This window comes from Suricata suricatta, chromosome 14, assembly GCF_006229205.1.
Source record: "Suricata suricatta isolate VVHF042 chromosome 14, meerkat_22Aug2017_6uvM2_HiC, whole genome shotgun sequence".
NCBI lineage: Eukaryota > Metazoa > Chordata > Mammalia > Carnivora > Herpestidae > Suricata > Suricata suricatta.
In genome coordinates, this window is record NC_043713.1 from 55786424 (window position 1) to 55805039 (window position 18616).

Below are 18616 nucleotides of genomic sequence, written 5' to 3' on the forward strand. Positions count from 1 at the left end.
GGCCCCCAGCAGGCTTTTGTAAATTCAAACTCGGACTAAAGGGGCCCTGTCAGGTCTGCTGGCTGATCATTCTGGACTGGCTTCACATACTGGTCTGCGCAAGAATCTCCCCAGTAAATGGCCCCAAGCCCTCCCTCTGTGACAGCTTCCATCCACACTCCTGGCCACTTGAGTATCACCTCTCAGACAAATCTCTGTCTTCATGTAGGTGTCACAGTGGTTCCCCATTCTGCTTCCCTGAGGTCAGGCCATAGCTATTCTCCTGTGAGCATAACCTAGACCCTGCTGTGGGTCGGCCCCACTTTCCTATGCAACACTTATGTGCAATGTCAGTTTACAGAATAAGCTCTCCAGAGGCAGTATGATTTCCCATTGTTGTGTAAGGCCATGCCAGTCTGGACCACTGCTCACCTGTCATGGTGGAAACATGAACAACCATGGTGGTCTGATGGTCCTTACTAACCAGTCCAACAGCAGTTGGAAGCCGTTGCAATTTTTTGGTGGTGATTATTCCGACTCTTGCCCAATAGCATTCTCTTTCTTTCAGAGAGAAGCTTCTTTAATATTTTTTTAAAAGTTGACTTTATTGTTTATTTGTGTTTCTGCATAATTTTCAGGGTTTTTTCCCCCCTCATTTCTTTATTTCCCCTTTCCTTTCAGTAACTAGTAAGACTAGTCCTGTTAGCAAGGCACATTTTTAAATTCAGTTGTATGTTATATTTTCCTTAACTAAGGTTAACAGGCTTGCCTTGCCATTTATAATAACACAAGGCAAGGCTCAGATGTAGATCTCCGTCGTGGGATGTGGTGAGAGGAGAAAGACCTCATTGTACCAGCATGCTTTGCCCAAACTGGCTTAGGCCGTGCTCGGCACCTGCTTTCAGGTCAGTGGACACCTGCCCATGAGCTTTCGGGGAGGGCTGTGCTACTCAGGCAGGCGCTGGTTGCTTGCTGGGACTCCTGGGTGAAACCAATCGCTGCTGTGCTTTCCAGACCTGAGTTTTTCTTCATGGAGTTTTGCCAGATGCTCAAACGTGTCTGTCTGTCTGTCTGTTTTAAAGATACAGAGATACTGATCTTCTCTTGCTTCAGTTGATAAAAGGCTTGGTGCCATTTCACATGCAGTGGTTAGCAGTACTGCTGGGAGCAGGGTCTCTGCCCAGCTCTCAAAAGAAGAAATTGGCAAGGAGGCAGATACTGAACTAAATGGCATTTCTAATTTAGTTGTAGTTAATCCTGAAGACAAGAGGAACTAACTGCTAAGGCCCTGGTTCCCAAACTGTGTGCCAAGGCACTGTGGAACATTGCAACAAACTCCAGGAGTATCATGGGATGCTTACATTGTCAAGAGAAACACAATAAGATCAGCTAGACACCATGTAAACAAGGTGGTTCTTTTGGCCAAAGGATACCATGGGGGGAAAAATTGCTGAACTAGTAAGAGCACCAACAGACTGAGAAATCTTGGGAACTTTTGTTCTAAGGGAACAATGGAGGCCCTTTACAGCCCAGTATTGGGAGGGATGGCAGAGTAACTGCAAGGACACGAGGGAAGAGGAGAAAATTTCCCGGAGTGGCTGGAAGGAGGGTAAGAAAAGAGGAGAAAATGCAGCCTTGGAAGTTGAGTAATTGGGTCAAAATGACTCTAATTTAAAAGGCTTTCTGGTTGGCTAGTACCCACTGATAGGTAGGTAGTCTAGACTGGAGCCTAGTTCTGCTTTCTCTGCTGTGTGAGACCTGATCCTTCTGTCCCTGCTGGTCACCGCTGCCCTAAACCCCTCAGACCATGCACTTCACCTCTTCATTTTCAACCCAGTATTTGTTCACTGAGGGATTATTAGCTACTCCCTACGTGGGGAGATAACAGTAAGCGAACAGATGGGAATCCCTGATGTCTTGAAGCTTACATTTTTCTTGGATAATATTTAAGAGGATGTTATTGGATGTACCATGAGCCAGGCATTGTTCTAAAAGATTTGCATATATTAACTCACTTAATCCTCACAGAACCTGTTTCAAAAGTGTAATTACTATTGCCACTTAACACGTGTTTGGCATAAGGGTGACTCTCAGACCGCTTTCTCTTACTCTTCAGACTACATCCTCACTAACCTGATGGCAGTCAGGTCAAACTATCCATCCAGAGCCAGAATGAAACTTGCTGCATCCATCTGTTGGCACGTATCACCGTGGGGTGCTCTGAGGGAATGGTATGAACCTGCTCAGTGTTCCCTTATAGCCAGCTGTACACTTGACACTGTCTCAAAAACGTTCTGTCTGGGCGTGTCCTCATCTGCATACGTGACACTTAAATATCAGACTTAACCGGAAGCTGTGTTAGCAAAATATTAAGCCTCTCAATGGGCATGCCGCCTGTGAATGTGCCTTTCTAGGGCTTGCTCTAAACACAGCATGCTGGGGTGCATGTAAGCCTTGCAATGACCCCCAAGCTTCTCCTTCTGATTGGAACGAAGAGTGGCTTACTTGTCAGCTGTTATCTGGTAAAGCCAAGTGCTGTGACTCCAGAAATGTAACCTGGACGTTCTTCAGTGATTTCTTTCCATATGTTGCTGGGCTCAGTTGTTTCCTTGAAAAGCAGAAGTCAGTAGAAACCAAGAAATTAAGGAGAGTTGATGGTGACATCAAATGAAATTTCAGTGAAATCAGCAAATCTCAGGCTGTTATTCTCTTTCCCATAACGAAAATAATACTTGCTCTGCTTCAAAAATACAGAAAGTTTTATAGCAAAATAAAAGTAATTCTGACCATGTCATCCAAAGAAAACAACTTTTTTACTTTTTGGCCTATTTTCTTTGACTTTTTTTTTTTTTTTCCTCAACAACGCTATGCTTCCCTTTTTCAAATAAAAACTTACCACACATTGACCATATGCAGGGCATCATGGTTGTGCTGGGGTGTATAAACATGTGTTCCCCATTAATATAGGTATAAAGAAATGCAAATTATTATCTCCCTAATCTTAAAAAAAATAAACCCAATACTTCCCTTCCACCATATACCCCCTCCAGCCTGTCTTCTCGAACCCTCTTTTTTTCCCCTCACAGCCATGAACTTGATTTCACTAAAGATAGCTGTGGCTTATAGCCCTTCTCAGATTTTCATTATCATTCACCTAATGTCAGAGCAAAAGAAAATGTGTCTTGTCTTTACCCCTTTGCTATGATACTTCCTATAGCTGTGCTCCAGTTTACAGATCTTGGTCCTCTAGAGCAAATTTGAGTTTAGGGACTATGGCCTATCCATCTTTTTACCCCTGGGAAGTGGTAAGTGTTGAACAATAATATACGCATCTCCTTTCTACTAGAGCCTTGCTCTAGGACATCAGTGATCTTGGTTGAGCACAATTACTGAATACCAGGGATCACCTGAACTTTTGCGACAGAAACCAAGGTATTTGTATTCCAGAGGTAGGTGGCCAAAACTAGATCACCGAATACCAGGGATCACCTGAACTTTTATGACAGAAACCAAGGGGGTTGAGTCCCTCTCACCGAGCCTTCAGGGAATCTGCATGCCTCCTTATCAGGACCCATGTGCACAGTTGTGCATGACAGTACATGCATGTCCATAATGGACACATGTGTCCCGAGATTATCCGGAAACATGATTTCCTCCTGATGGTGGATACTGATTGTGGATCAGTCACCTGCCAACAAATCCATAGACATAATCCACTTGTATTGTTCAGGGTTCTTTTCCAGATACGTCAGGGTTATAGAGAGGAGCCAGATGGATTCTATGACCACAGGCCATTTATAATCCAGAGCAGTGTGACAGTGGCTGACACATCCTGGCAGATGATCTGAATCATTTGGGAAGTGTTAAGAAAGTTGGGCATGTGTAAATATGTGTACCTGTCTGTAACATTTACAGTTGATCCCACTTCATGCTTACTAAAATCAAATGGGTGCAGGGATCCGGAATTTTAAAACTTCTCTTGTGGTTCTGATGAGCAACAAAGTTTAGGGACTACTGAGTAAGAATTTCTAACACCAAGAAAATTTGTGAGAGGGGAAATTGAAACCCAAAAGCAGCAAAACTGGAAAGTCCTTAGATTAGGGCCATGTCTGATGTTTCCTCACTTGTGTAGCATCCAGCCCAGACCCCTTCTGTAGCTGGGAAGGCACTTCATTCATGAGTTTCTTGGAGCTGGGTTGAGGGTGATAGGAGTGCATCGTGCCATACATGTGGTGGGGAAGACGCTCTGTTGTTCTAGGCTGAAATAAAAAATCAGCAGGATGATGGTAGCGAAAGGATTATTCTACTGCAGTGGATAACGTTTTCCGTCTAGGAAAACCGGAAGAGGAACTGGCCCTTCAGGTTTGTAGAATACAAATGTTTGTAAAATATTTGAAAAAGAAATAACAACTACATACATGGATGATGGAACTCTAGGGGTATAGCAATTAGGAAGCAGTTTTCTTCTCTTTTCTGTCTGGCTCCGGTCAGTTCTAGCATTCCTCATTCAGTGCCGCAGAGTCCCACGATACTAGAGACGTGCACTGACTGCCAAGACCAAATTGTGTTTTGAAATCAAAATGAATTAAGTTTCATATTATCTGCGTTTGGATTATCTGTACCATTTTTATAAATAATGAAAACCTGAATATAGGTGATGATAATAATAGTGATATCTTTGCAGTGATGTGTATGGTTCAAAGCTCTTCTGTGTGGAGAGGAGCAAACAAAATAATATATATAAATGTTAGACAGCTTTGTGAACAATATTTTCAGGACACCCTGAAAACCTGAGTACATAATAATTATGTATTTGCCTGCCTTAGAATTCAAGATGACACTCTCTTCACATTCAGGATAACAATAGATGCATATTTTATTTCCAGGAAAATGCTAGTATATTCTACCTTAGATAATCAAGGTATTTGTATTCCAGAGGTAGGTGGCCAAAACTAGATTTCTAGTGTAAAGTAGCATTTTTATAGTGTAGGTGTGGAGATACGTGGAATATTGATTGAAAAGTTATGTGTGTGTGTGTGTGTGTGTGTAGCCAAAACATGTTCGTATTATGTTATTGTAACGTTAAAATGTTGGCTGTGAGATCACTCTTAAAGATATGTCAATGTGACATGTAAATCTCAAGAAACTCATAAAGGATCTGCAAGAGCATTTGTAAGATTCTTGAGTATATGTAATTGTGGGTCTCATGATGTGGAAATCTTTCAGTGGGTCATAGAGAAGAAGAGTAAAGACTTACAAACAGTACTTATGAATTCTTTTTTTTTAATTTTTAGAAACTAGATTGCTCCTTCTTGGGAGAGATCTACCCAGCCATCATTCTTTCCCCTTGGGAATTCGTATTTATCTTCTTTCAGTTTATCTATCTATGTATTTATCTCTTCTATCTTCATTCTGGTGTTGAACATTTTGTGTACTGATTATCTTTATTATTTACATTCAGGTGGTAATTAAATAATCATTTAACAAATACTGTCTTGTACCTTATAGGACGGATGTTCTGGTTAACCTGGACTTAAGTGGAATCCCTCCATTTTTTCAGTCAAATGCTCTACCCCTGAGCTATACCCCCGCCTTCCCTCCATTTTTTCAAATGTCATGAGTTAAATCTCATAACTTAGTTCTAGCCACTTTATGGATCTAATAAATGTAATAGTACAGAAGGTAGCAAATGTGTTTTGCTTCCCCATATCCATTCCCCTTCTTTTCAGTAACACAACCCACATTTCCTTTGGTCCCCACCTGTCTTATCACTGGCCATGTATTTCCAGTGGGGCTCCATTCTAGCTTCAGGGGTGGGACATGTCACACAGGACTGGCAAGAGACTCAGCTTCCCCCAGCTATAAAGGCCGGCTGAGAGGTGGGAATCCAACTTCAATATTGCAAGCCAATGTAATCCTCTCTCTGCAGTCAAATGCTCTACCACTGAGCTACAGCCCCTGTAATCCTCTCTCTGGCGACTACCAGTTATTTAGAGATAAGAGTTCTTTCGGTTAGAGTGAATCATGAGACTTATAGTTGTTGGAAGACAGGCTGTTTCCCACGTAGTTGTAGGAAAACTGGAAGGGGAACCAGTGGGATCCTTGAGTAGGTAGGACATAGGCCCATTGTGGTTGCCAGCTGGTCTGGCGGAGACTAGAACAGAGGTTTCAGCCAGAGGCATTGTTTGAAGTGTGTGCGTCCTTTTCACCTGACATCTGGGAGCGTTTTTATTCTTGGATCTGTTAGTTGCATGAATCTACATATTTCCCTTCTGGTTTAGTCTAGTTTGATTTGGGTTCTGTCACTCCTGAGCAGAGTAGGCACTGCATTTTGTTGGTTTTTCGGATAAGGTGTGTGAAGTATATCTGAATCTCTCATCTCTCTACTTAAAAATCTCAACTGCAGTGATAAGATTTTTAAGGGATTCACTTGGATGTTCCAGAATAGTATTTAAGCAAAATTGTGGGATAAGGTGGGGGAGAGTTTAAGGTCCTCGAAGGCTCTGGAAAATCACAATCTTCAATCTTACTTCACCTAGTTTTGAGGAAAACATGTATCCCTTTTATTTTCAACAAGGGCTGGATTGCAGTTGTCAACTATTGATTATGTGTAGTAGGCAGTGAAGCAGTGGTCTTAAATATTGCCAAGGGTTATTTATATTTTACTTTATAATAAAACCCTTGGGGAGCAACTCTGCCTTCCTTATCATGCTGGTCTTATACCAACACAAAAGTGTATTTATTTTCTGAACATACCAATTAACATTCTAAGCAGGATCACTGACTGGCAAAAGGCGGCTTCCTGAGTTTTAAATTTTATTCTGTATAATTGACAAGAGAAAAAGAAATTTACATGTGATTAGTTAAGAAATAAGTTCTATTACCTATTAGAGGACATGTACATAGATAGTCATCAAGCAAATCCTTCCTTTGAAGGCATCATATCTTGAAGCTTTTGGGAAAGACATCTGGGGTCTATGAGAACCACTTTGTAGGTCTACCTCCAAAAGCCAACAGAGAAAATAATCCAAATTTTTCACTGTTCTGGCAGGATCTAGGCTGAAAAGCCATTGGCAATGTGTCCATTCTTTCCAGGCATGATTCAGCTTTCCATTCAGACTTCAGAGCTTGCTGCAGCAAGAAGTTGACAAATGGTCAGAAATATGCCTTCAGTGATGTGCCTCCGTGATACTGTGTTTTGTTCAAACGATGAATTGGCTTTATGTAGAATAAAAACCATTAGCAACATATGGTACAACAGTTGGCTGCAGAATTTGTTTGTTTTGTTGTAACTCCAGAAGCTGCTACTGTTTGGCTTTGACATGCCCTTGAAAATCCAAGATGCTTTGGTCAATGTGTTTGTTGCATTAAACGTCATGTAAATTTTATTGGGATTTTTGCCATGTAAGACAGGCTTCACTTTTTTTTTTTTTTTTAATTTCAAGTTGATCTAAGATGAAAGGACAAGATGCAGTTTGTAAAGTAATTGGAGAAGCTACATGCAGAAATCAGGTTTGTTATTTTACAGTCACATCGCATTAGTTTACATTTCTTGAGCGGATAAGCAGATCATATAGAACAGATTTCTATCAGTGCGGAAGCTCACGTTAAATTGTAAGTGATCATAAAATAACCCAAACTATGTAATTCAGAAAGATCTAGGGATTATTCTGGAGCCTCACTTCTACTTAATGCTTCTTTACAAGAACAGGATAGTTGTATGTCTAACTTTAGGTCAGTCAGATTAGGATGCCTTGGGCCCAAATTATTGCTTAATGAGAGGCATGGCCAGCACTTGGTTCTTCAGAGAGCAATATGCAGATTATCCGACACCAGATTGCCTGCAATAATCTGACCAGAATATAATCATGAAAAGAAAGTGGCTTAATGCTGTTGATGCCATGAATGGCCCTTGCTGGGTGATTTGAGAATTCTACAGATGCCAAATTGAACCTTAGGTTCAGAAAGTTTGTAAAGTGAGCCCCTTGGCTTCGGAGTGAGAGATGGGGATAGAAGAAATAAAACTATTTAACTTACACTTTGAATCCGTCTCCTGTGGGCATAGAAGGTTATTTTCACTGTGTTGTTTTTATTTATTTTTTCTCTCTTTAATATCCTAGGTCAATTTAAACTGTTTCTGGTGTTACCAGATTGTATACTATTTAATTTTTCTAGTACCTGAGAAAAGAGTCACTGTAATAAGTATTTGACACATTTAAGTGACAACATTTTGCATTTATCTTTATTTTAAGGCCCCCTTTCCCCTAAAGTGAATGATGTACTCTCCTAACGCTCAAAATGGAGTCATGATAAACATGAATTGGCTTTTCTTGCCGACTCATAATTCAGAGGGTGAGTTGCTGTGACAGGTGTGAATGTAGGTCTAGTTTCTGAGCAGATGAGGGCACCTAGGGCTGAAGAGGATGATGCTCTGGCCTGCTTCCTCAGAAACGTCCAGCATTTCTGTTTCCATTTTCCTCTAGAGACATTTTCACATAAAGCTGGGGTGAAACATGAGGCTGCTGATCCTCTGGCTTGCAAGATTAATTTCTAAGTAATAACCAAGGGACACAGGGTGCTCTTCATAATCACGTAAGAACAGTGAGTATAAACCAGCGATGTCAAGGCCATGATGATGGTTATCTCAGTAATAATTAGCATGCATTGAGCATTTGCTATCTGCCCAGCATCATCCTAGGGACCTGCATTATCTCACTTAACCCCAATGAGAAACCCAGTCAGGTAGGTACTGTATTTTATCCCTGTGATGGTTAATGTGCTATGTCAACTTGGCTAGACTCTGGTACCCAGTTGTTTGGTCGAACTCTGGCCTAGATGTTGCTATGAAGGTATTTTTAGATGTGATTCATATTTAAATCACAGGTCTTTTCATAAAGGCTAACATTTAAATCAATGCAAGTTGAGTAAAACAGATAACCTTTCATAAATGAGTGGGCCTTATCAAATCAATTGAAGCTTTTAAAAGACTGAATTTTGGGGTGCCTGTGTGCTTAGTCCATTGAGGCTATGACTTCTGCTCAGGTCAGGATCTCTGGGTTCATGAGATTGAGCACTGCATTGGGCTGTCTGCTATCAGCACAGAGCCTGCTTCAGATTCTCTCTCTTCCTCTCTCTCTGCCCCCCTAAACTCCCCACTCATGTGTGCGCTCTCTCAAAATTAATTAAACATTAAAAGTATAATAATAATAATAATAATAATAATAATAAATGAGTTTTCCTGGAGAAGGACTTTACTTCAAGACTGAAACCTAGAAACCCTGTCTGAGTTTCTAGCCTGCTGCCATGTGGAGTTTGGACTTACCAGTCTTAGCAATTGCCTGAGACAATTCCTTAGAATCTCTCTCTCTCTGATATACTCTATCATATAACCCATACATCATATTTTGTTTCTCTAGAGAACCCTGACTCATGCAATCCTGATTTATAGATGAGACAAAGACACAGTGAGGTTAATTAGCTTATCTAAAGGCAAGTCACACTGCTCATAATTGGAAAAGATGAGATTTGAATCTAGTTTTTTTGAACCCCAGGGCTCACGCTCTTTACCATCAAGCTCTACTGCCTCTTAAAAACAAAGGAAACAACAACAAAAATCCTACTGTGGTTTTTGGGTCAATTGGTCTTACCTCTTTCTGATACTCTTCCTTGTTACTGACAGTTTTCTGCTGCTAAAGAACATTGATCAGAGCCTTTGTGATAGCTTTGTATTGGGATGACACTGGGCCACTGGTACTTCTGGTCTAGACCATGCATTCTTCAGCTGCCCTCCTACAAAGTTTGGTCTGGGCACATGAAGGAGTATTTTTGAATTTATGATAAGTGTTTGAGCAGAAGACCTCTTCCAAATCTATCAGTAGATCGTCACTGTCATCATTAATTTGTGCTAATTCAGACATAGGCTGACATTTTTTAAGCCTACAAGAATGAGGAACTCTGAAATTAATACTGTGTTAGACCTAAGGAATATTGAAATTTTTATTTTTATATTAAACTGAGAGGTAGGTACATTTTTATATGGCATTTATAATTGGCATTCATATTTTGAGTCACAGGAATATGCATGGCCCCAAACAGCAATTGTTGCTATTTTTCAGAGGTTCTGTGTACCATGAATTCAGACAGGGCATGGTCGGAGTGGCTTATCTCTGCTCCATGATGTCTGGGGCTTTAGTGGGAGGTCTCAAAGGCCAGGGCCTAGAATCATCTGAAGGTTTGCTCACTCATGTGTCAAGCTGTTGGTGGGAGTCAGCTGGGGACCTTTCTGTGGCTGCTGTTCATGGTACCCATGCATGGCCTCCTCGCATAACCTGGGATCCCTCACTACACGATGACCAGGTTGAACAGGCAAGCATCTTTCTGGGGGAAGGTGGGGACTGCATTGCACTTTATCACGTCACACAGAATCACTTCCACCACAGCTGCAAAGGCCTTCCAAGTCGATGTGGAGGGGACACCTTTCAGCAGATGTGTGTCAACATCCCCTTTTAGGAAGAGTGCATGAAATAGGACATATACTGGTGTGGCCATGATTGGAAAGTACAGTCTGCACAGCATCCTTTGACTGTAGCCATCCCCATCACATCCCTTCCACATGCAAAATACACTCAGCTCCACCTCCAGGGACTGAAATCTCATTTTATACAAGCACAGGCTCCACGTCCAAGATCTCACCCTCTACATCAGGCTCAGGTACAGAGGAACCGCCTCTAGTGAGGTTTCATACAGCTCCTCAAATCCAGATCTGTTCAGTCTGAAGATCTGTGAACTACCAGGACAAGTTATCTGCACCCCTCCCCCACCCTCAGCATACAACAGTGGGCAGCCCCTGGGAACTGCATAGAGGGCCTTCTGTTCAGAAAGGGCTGGAAGGTGAAGCCCGCAGGAGTCACCAATTCACAGAAATTCAGAAACGCTGCCTGGCATGTGATGCAGCTCATTGATTAAGGACTCAGCCCTACCTTCTAGAAATGATTCTCCATGACATTTGGCTTCTGTCTCAGTCATTCTTCTTCTTCTATAAGAAGTGGCCAATATTTTGAACTATTTTCCCTACCCTGATATCTGCTTGGAGTAGCTGGAGTGTTCAGTGGTCTTTTTCATTAGAACCGTCTCTAGTTTAGTCTGAGATGTCAGTGTTTCTATCAGTCCAATTTTCATAAAAACCTGGTGGGTTTCCCCTGAATATAATTAAGGTTTACTTCTTTAGAGAGAAAAAAACTCCACACACATCTCTTTGAGATAAGCCCTCGAGTTTCTGATGAGGAATATCACCCTCCAGACATTTAGAGACAGCACTGAGAAATAGACAGGCTCCATGAGGCATGCCATTAAGAGCCTTAGCCTCTTGTCTAATGGCACAGTTCTCAGAGGCCCTGGATTATGTCTTTCTGAGCTTTTATTTAAGGACAAATGCACCCTTGGCTTCATTGCTGAAAGTTGTTTGCTAGGTGCAATTCATTATCGTCCATCCTAGAAGAGTATTATACTAGAAAAGTGTGAGGTTCTGAAATTGGTTTTTCTAGAAACAATTAGAATGTGACCAGCCGTGTTCAGAATCCGTTATAGGACCTTGTACTGGGTACGTCTCAGATGAATGTGTGATACTTTTGAGAACTTTATGAAAACATGACAAATGTCCAGACCTGGATGCTTCACCTACATTAGGTAGTATGTTCCATCACTTTTTTTAATGAAATGATGGACTTTTACTTGTATTCTCACTCATGTGTAAATCATCTCATCTTCTCATGACCGCACAGGTCCTGCAGGATTTTTTTTAGGATCAAAGCTTTTCTTTTGTGAAAAATTCTCAATATGCTATAACCTGAATATCTGTGGGAGAAAGCCTGGTTAGCAATATCTTTTTGTGGCTATTGACTTCTCTTTTTTACAATTATAGGCAAAACTCCCTTTTACTGGAAGTTTGGCAGTACCTTTTTATATTTGCCTTTCATCTCTCAATAGTGGAAATTTAGAAACAGATCAGAGTCTGGGGAAGGGAAAGAAAGAAGCAGCTTTACTTCTCCCCCTGCCCAGTCCTGCAGTACATTCTTGGCAAAGGTCTCAGTGGACCCCACCTTGAGCTCTGAATCCTCAGCCACCCTCTTCTGTAATAACAACTGAAGCTCTCATGGCCTTTGAGAGTAGTCCTGAGTTGGGGGTGAGCCAGCTGACCCTTTAAACCCTAGTGTTCACCAGTCATTGGATGTGGGTTACCTTGGACAAGGTAACTCTCTCCATCCATGGCGGTATTAGAGGCCAACAGCTAATGGCCAGCAATGTTCAGTATTCAGTCCTAGGAGTGAGGAGGGATCTGGGTAGCCTATCAGTTTTTTCTACACACACTTGAAACGGAATGAGGTGGGGGAAGGCCAGACAAATTATTTGTATTTGGTAGTACTAGATCTCTTATGAGATAGAACACACGGTCTTGTATGTTGATTTGGTTGTATTGCTAAGTCAAGAATTATGTGTATATCATTGTACAGCAAATAAAACTGACTTACTTGCCATAAGACTCATAGGTAACAGGAAATACCTTTGATGGTCTCCCAATATTTCCTACAACTAGTAAAAACAGTTTTCTCTAGGATGTCAGAGTATTGCTATAGAAACCAACATTCCATGATGTGCCCTTATCCTTTAGTCTGGGAAAGTGGGAACCCCCTTCCTCCCTGCCCCGCTTCTGTGTACATAGCAGTAACTTGTGTGTAACATGATTATAATGTTTGCTTACAATGTTGCTATTATTGGTTTTTGTGTCCTTGTCCCACAGTGGATTGGAAGGCTTAGGCCATGTTTTATTAGTCTTGTCTCATCTGCCTAGCCAGGGGCCCAGCACTCAAAGGCACTCACAAATGCTTAGTGACTGACTCCTGGATGCTGTAGCTGTCATAAGGCATTGACTCACTTTCCATCTTGTCTTTGAAACTCCACTCAGCCATTCTGAGTAATTGCTGCCTGCTCCTAATTCTAATCCCTACTCTTACAGGGCTTTCTGGGCCTGTAGCTGATATTGGTTCCTCTTCTGAATACTTGCCTTTTCCCTTATTTCAGCTCTATTTTAGCTGCTAATACTTCTTGAATTAATCTACCTTCTCTATGCAATCTCTCTAACCATTTCAGAGTCTCGCTTTATTTTCAAGGACAGAACACCAAGCAGGTCTAAACTATGAAGGATTTAATTTGTAGTTATTTGTCTAGTTGTTGCTTCTTAACTGGCAGAGTGCTATTTCGTGTTGGTGGTAGAAGGGTGTTCTAGCTTCCCTCTGTGATTGTGGTTTCCCAAACTCAAATCTAGCTTAATCGTAAAGGGAATTTATTGGCTTATATTGTTGGGAGTGGGGGAGGTAGAGAATGGCCTCAGTCATGGCTGGATTCAGGAGTTCAAACAATACCTGCCAGGCTCTCTCTCTCCTTTTCTTTTTAAATTTTTTTTGGAGGATTATTCACTTTTAAGAGAGAGAGAGAAAGCATGAGTGGGGGAGGAGCAGAGAGAAAGGGACACAAAGAACTGAAGCAGGCTCCAGGCTCTGAGCTGTCAGCACAGAGCCTGACACAGGGCTTGAACTCACTGACCGTGAGATCATGACCTGAGCCAAAGTCAGACACTTAACTGACTGAGCCACCCAGGCACCCCACTGTCTCCTTTTCTGTAGTGCAGTTCAACTCCCCCTATGCCGTGGCTTTATTCTCTGGCAGGGTGAGAATACTCCCTAGGGTATGAGAGATGACCAGTGATGACCTCAGGCTTGTCCCTCTAAAACTCAAGATTTTCTTCCTCTCAGCATTCATATTACACATTTCATGGAGAGGCTCACATACCCAAATCCAAACAATGCCCTCAACGTTACTAGGCAATAGAGAATTCTTATTTGCCAGCCTGAGGCATCTGGTCATCTCAATAGACTGACAAGACTATGTGCATTTGGAGAGTCTCCCCCAAGGAGGATACGCGGGGCAAACACATGTGTCATCTGTCACCAAAGAGAGAGAGGGTCTACTCACATATAGGGAGTTCTTTCAAGGGAGAAATGGACAAAGTGGAAATAGACAAGCATTTCATATCACAGATCCCTCACATTGATGACTTAATGAGTCAGAATTTCAAGGACATTACTTTTCAAAAATTGTAGCCATGGGTTTCCCTCAGTTATATTTTTACTTGGCCTCTTTTTACAGGAGTTTGTCTACTCCTTGTATCCCCTCCCCACTTGCCTCTAGGAGGCACCACCTAGTCATCTGCTGGATACACTGGAGTGGGTATTAAGTTTTAATTTCCATCGCTACTTGCCTCTAGGAGGCACCACCTAGTCATCTGCTGGATACACTGGAGTGGGTATTAAGTTTTAATTTCCATCGCTACTTAAATAAGTAGACTCTTTCAGAATCAGACTGGCCAGACAGCTTTGAGAGATTGTATCTTTCTGTGGCCAGGTGAACTAGTAAGCAAAATGCTTGATTTAGTTTAATTATGCGGGTTGTCATGATGCCAGGAAACCTTACTTATTCAGTAACCGGCAAACCTCCGTTTTTCACATGGAAAAAAGATGCAGTTTACTGGTATCAAATGTCTTTGTTTTCATTAAGTTCTGAATAACAAGAAGTTGGTTAAAAATAAAAAATAAATAAAAAGGATAAACCCACTGCTTCTGAAATGAAATACTTTTCTTTTAGAACTATGAGAATTTATTATATGAAATACCACATTAACTTCTGGAAGTTAAATCACTTGTATTGTAAATGTGGCAGATTTCTGTACAAATAAACTCTCAAGTATATTTCAGCCTCGATTCTGGTTTAGGAATTTGAAAGTTCTCAGTTCTTTTCCTCTCTAGTGTCACAGGGGAGCAGATGGCTGATTTGGCTGGTTCTTAGGTGGCATCTGCCTCATTAATATGTATATATACATTTTTTTGTAGGATATATTGCACCCAGAATGATTCTGACTTTCCCTCTTACTGGGAAATAGATTTTGCTCCAGTGGCTGACTGTGATGTTTTGCTCATTTCACTTTGGGTGAAATCCATGTGTCTATGATTGCAGGCAGAAAGTCTCGTCGATTTCAGTGGGGATCCAAAGCATTTCAGGTTATCAAGAAAGTGCTCTTCTCAGAAAAAGTCTGATGTATGTTTTAATGACATTCTCCCTTATGCCTCCCTTACGCACCCCATGCTCACTCCCTTCTCTGGCCATCTTTATTAAGTAAAGAGAATGAATCCTAGATTTGTCTGTTTTAGAGCTGTAGACAATGAAAAGTGCATTTGAAATAGTCAGTTCTGGTAAATCTCCAAAAATGTAAAAATCTAGCTACAATTCTTGAGTAGGGACTGAGGGAAGATGCTGACTGATGCATACCTCTGAGCTGCCTGTCACCAACTACAAGGTGGGTTTTGAGCTTTAAGTCTGTGTCTCAGTTAAAGTGAAATGAATGAAATTGGGCTGTCTGTTAATATGTTCCTTTGTGGCTATGCAATGTAGACTTTTTGGAAACACCTTAAAATGGTGGACTACAGATGGAGGCTGTGGGGGAATAACTTTAAAGAACTGACTGACCATGCTGCAGAAATCTCAGTGCAGAATGACTTTTACTCAGCAAAGGTTGGGAGCCAAATATGGGAACAAAAGGGAGCCATCAGAAGTAGCAAACATATGAGAGAAACTTCCAGTATAAACCAAGGAACTGTCTTTACAAGTGCATCATATTAAAGAAAGATGCTACTTACATTAATATTAGTTTTAATAACAGTAACTATGTTTGCTGACATCTATTGAGTTTTTACTACATATGGTGGAATGTACTTTCTTAAATATTTTCAAGTGCTTTGCTTATATCTAGCTACCTATGTCACAGGGAGTAAAATCATCCCCATTTGGTAAGTAGGGAAATGGATGCACACTTTCAGTAATTTCTTTGGGGCCTGAAGTTTGACCTCAGGCAGTCTGCAGATGTGGGTATTTCACATACCCTTGCATCATCTGGAAGAAGGTCTTGCATTATAGATGCCTGTTTACAATAGTTTGTCCCAAGGTATATTTTAAAATGTATGCAATTTGGGAGAAAATGAAGTCTGGGCCTAGTTCTTGAGCTTTTAAATAGCAGTATAGGAATTCTATTTCCAGCATTGGCCATCAGCTTGCTTGGACTGTTCTTCATCTAGAACAGCTGGACAATCTGGAAGGAGTGAAGAATATCCATTTGAAAGCTTTGAACTTTATAAGACAGCAAGTTATTTGTGGGGCTGATATTCCAGGGAAAGTCCCCGAAAAAGGTGACCTGAGTAATTGTAACTTTTCTCATTCAAGCATTTGTGGAATGAAGAATATCATGTGGAGGCTGAGGAGTAGATCAGAGCCTATAGAGAACTAAGAAGCTTTGGAATTTAGGTCCTGCCTGGTAAACAGCCCAGCTTTGAGTTGGGGCTCCAACAGGTTTCATTGAGAGAATAGGGATGAGCCTGGAGAAGGCTAGTTTTCAGAGTAACCACAGTCCTGGAATGAGTAGTCTATTCCTAACCCATCCATCTGCCAGAAGCAAAACTAAATGCTCCCTGGAGGAAGGTAACATACACTGAACTCACAAATTTTCTCTTTAATCCATCATTTACAGTGTTATTCAGTTAAAAATAACCAGGTGCCCCAAAACATAGGACTTAACTAGAAATCAGTAGGGCAGGAATCATAGAGGTAGAAACCATTGGATAATCTAGATATTAGAGTGATTTAACTTAACTATGGCATTATTCAAAGGACTTTAAAATAATACTGACTAAACTATTGAGAGAATTGAATGACAATATGGAAAAAAATTTCAGAGAACTGGTTCTGTAAAAAAAACTATTAAATGGGGATTCTAGAATGAAAATTTATATTAATGTAAGTTAAAAACCCAGTGGATTGATTTAACAGAAGATTGTTCATAGCCGAAAGAACCAATGAACCAAAATTTGGACAGAAAAATATTTAGCCCAGAGTTCAGAGAAGAGAAAAAAAAGGAAGAAAACACAAAACACAGTAAATACAAGGTCTGTTATGCATCATTGGAGTCCCAGAAAGAAAGGATACAAACAGAAGGGCAAAAGTAATATTTAACTAGGTAACAACAGAAGTTTTTCAAAGATTGACAAACAACATCAAGCCACAAATGTAGAGTTACAAACCTCACATGAAAAATGCTAAGAAAATTTAAGCACACCATAGTCGAACTGTTAAAAACCAAAGACAAGAAAAGATCTTCAAAGCAGCCAGAGAAGAAAGACGTGTTCACTTCAAAGGAGCAGTAGTAAAACTGACAACTGCGTCCCATCCAAAATGAGAAGAGCTAAAAGTCCATGGAATGGCCCCTGTAGGGTACTAAGAGAAAATGTCTGCCAGCATGAAATTCTCCTCCTAAGGAAGATGAAGCCTCGTTATCTTTATACAAAACATAAAATAAAAGGCTGAGGAAATTACTTACCAGCACAATGGCACTAAAGGTATGCTAAAGGGGGTTCTTTAGGCAATAGAAAAATGATCCTAGGTGAAGCAGAAAGGTGGACAAAGCAGTGAGGAATCATGGTAAGGGTAAATCTGAGCTTAAATCTGAATAAAACCTGGAGTGAAAAACAAAAATAGTTGTATCTTTCTGGGTCTCACCTAGATATTTAACATGCATGGCAGCTATAGTATGTGAGTCAGGAAAAATAAGATGGAATTAGAAGTGTTTTAAACTTCTGGAGTTTTTGGGAAGTGGTATCAATACAGATTGATATTGAGCCTCAGTAGTTCAGGGCGCCATATTGTAATCTCTGGGGTAATCATGAAAAGAATAGAGAAAAAACATGTGGAAATAAAAGCTACCAGCCTGGACACTCAAATAATAAAAACACTAAATCCAGAATGGGGCAATAAAGGGGAGAAAAAGGAACAAAGAACACATGGCTCAACAGAAAGTTTAAGCCAAAGTATAGGTAAAATCATATGAATTTGCGCAAAGTAGTTTTCTGCCAAGACAAAGATGGTCAGCTTGGAAAAAAAAGGACAGGGGTAAGAAGAAGCCTATTTGCCACTTACAAATGACATGTCTTCCATACAAAGATACAGAAAGGGTGAAAATAAATTTTGCATCCTCTAAACCAAAGAAAAACTGACGTACTAAACTGAAATCAGAGAACAAGTTGACTTAAGGCACAGGGCATTAGTAGCAATGGAGATTCCACAGGGATGAGAGATGCAATGTAACCAGAAAATAGAACCCTTTTAAATGTTATGGACCTAATAGCTTAACTTCAAAATTTATGAAGGCGTATTACCTAATATTCTGGCAGCTTGACAGTAAAGAATAGGATTTCCCCAAGGCAGAGCAGATAGCTGGCCAAGCACTGGAAAATATTGATACAGGCTCTGTCTTTGTGAAGGTTTAAGTCCATGTCATTCATTTCCCTATCTCGTTCAGAGGAGGCTAATGATATCTGTCACCTCAGGTGTGTAGTTGAGGAAATGGAATATAGGGCTTGATGTAAGGTGAAGGAGAACAGACTTGTTCTGCTTCTCTCTGGGGTTGAACTTGGTGTTCCATGGGCCACACCTGGGAGTGCCAGGTAAAGTCCAGAATTGATAGTAAGACCATTTGCTTTTG

General features: G+C 40.8%; 1 protein-coding gene and 1 long non-coding RNA gene across 3 annotated transcripts in view; one reads left to right on the forward strand and one right to left on the reverse strand.

Moving 5' to 3' along the window:
• Nucleotides 1-2582, reverse strand: part of LOC115277879 — a 39495-nt gene extending 36913 nt beyond the window's left edge. For both annotated transcript variants that reach the window (XR_003902554.1, XR_003902555.1), the window contains exon 1: nucleotides 2485-2582. This is a non-coding gene — a long non-coding RNA (uncharacterized LOC115277879). The remainder of the gene's footprint in view (nucleotides 1-2484) is intronic.
• Nucleotides 1-18616, forward strand: part of PTPRM (protein tyrosine phosphatase receptor type M) — a 755728-nt gene that overhangs the window by 236557 nt on the left and 500555 nt on the right. The window lies entirely within an intron of this gene.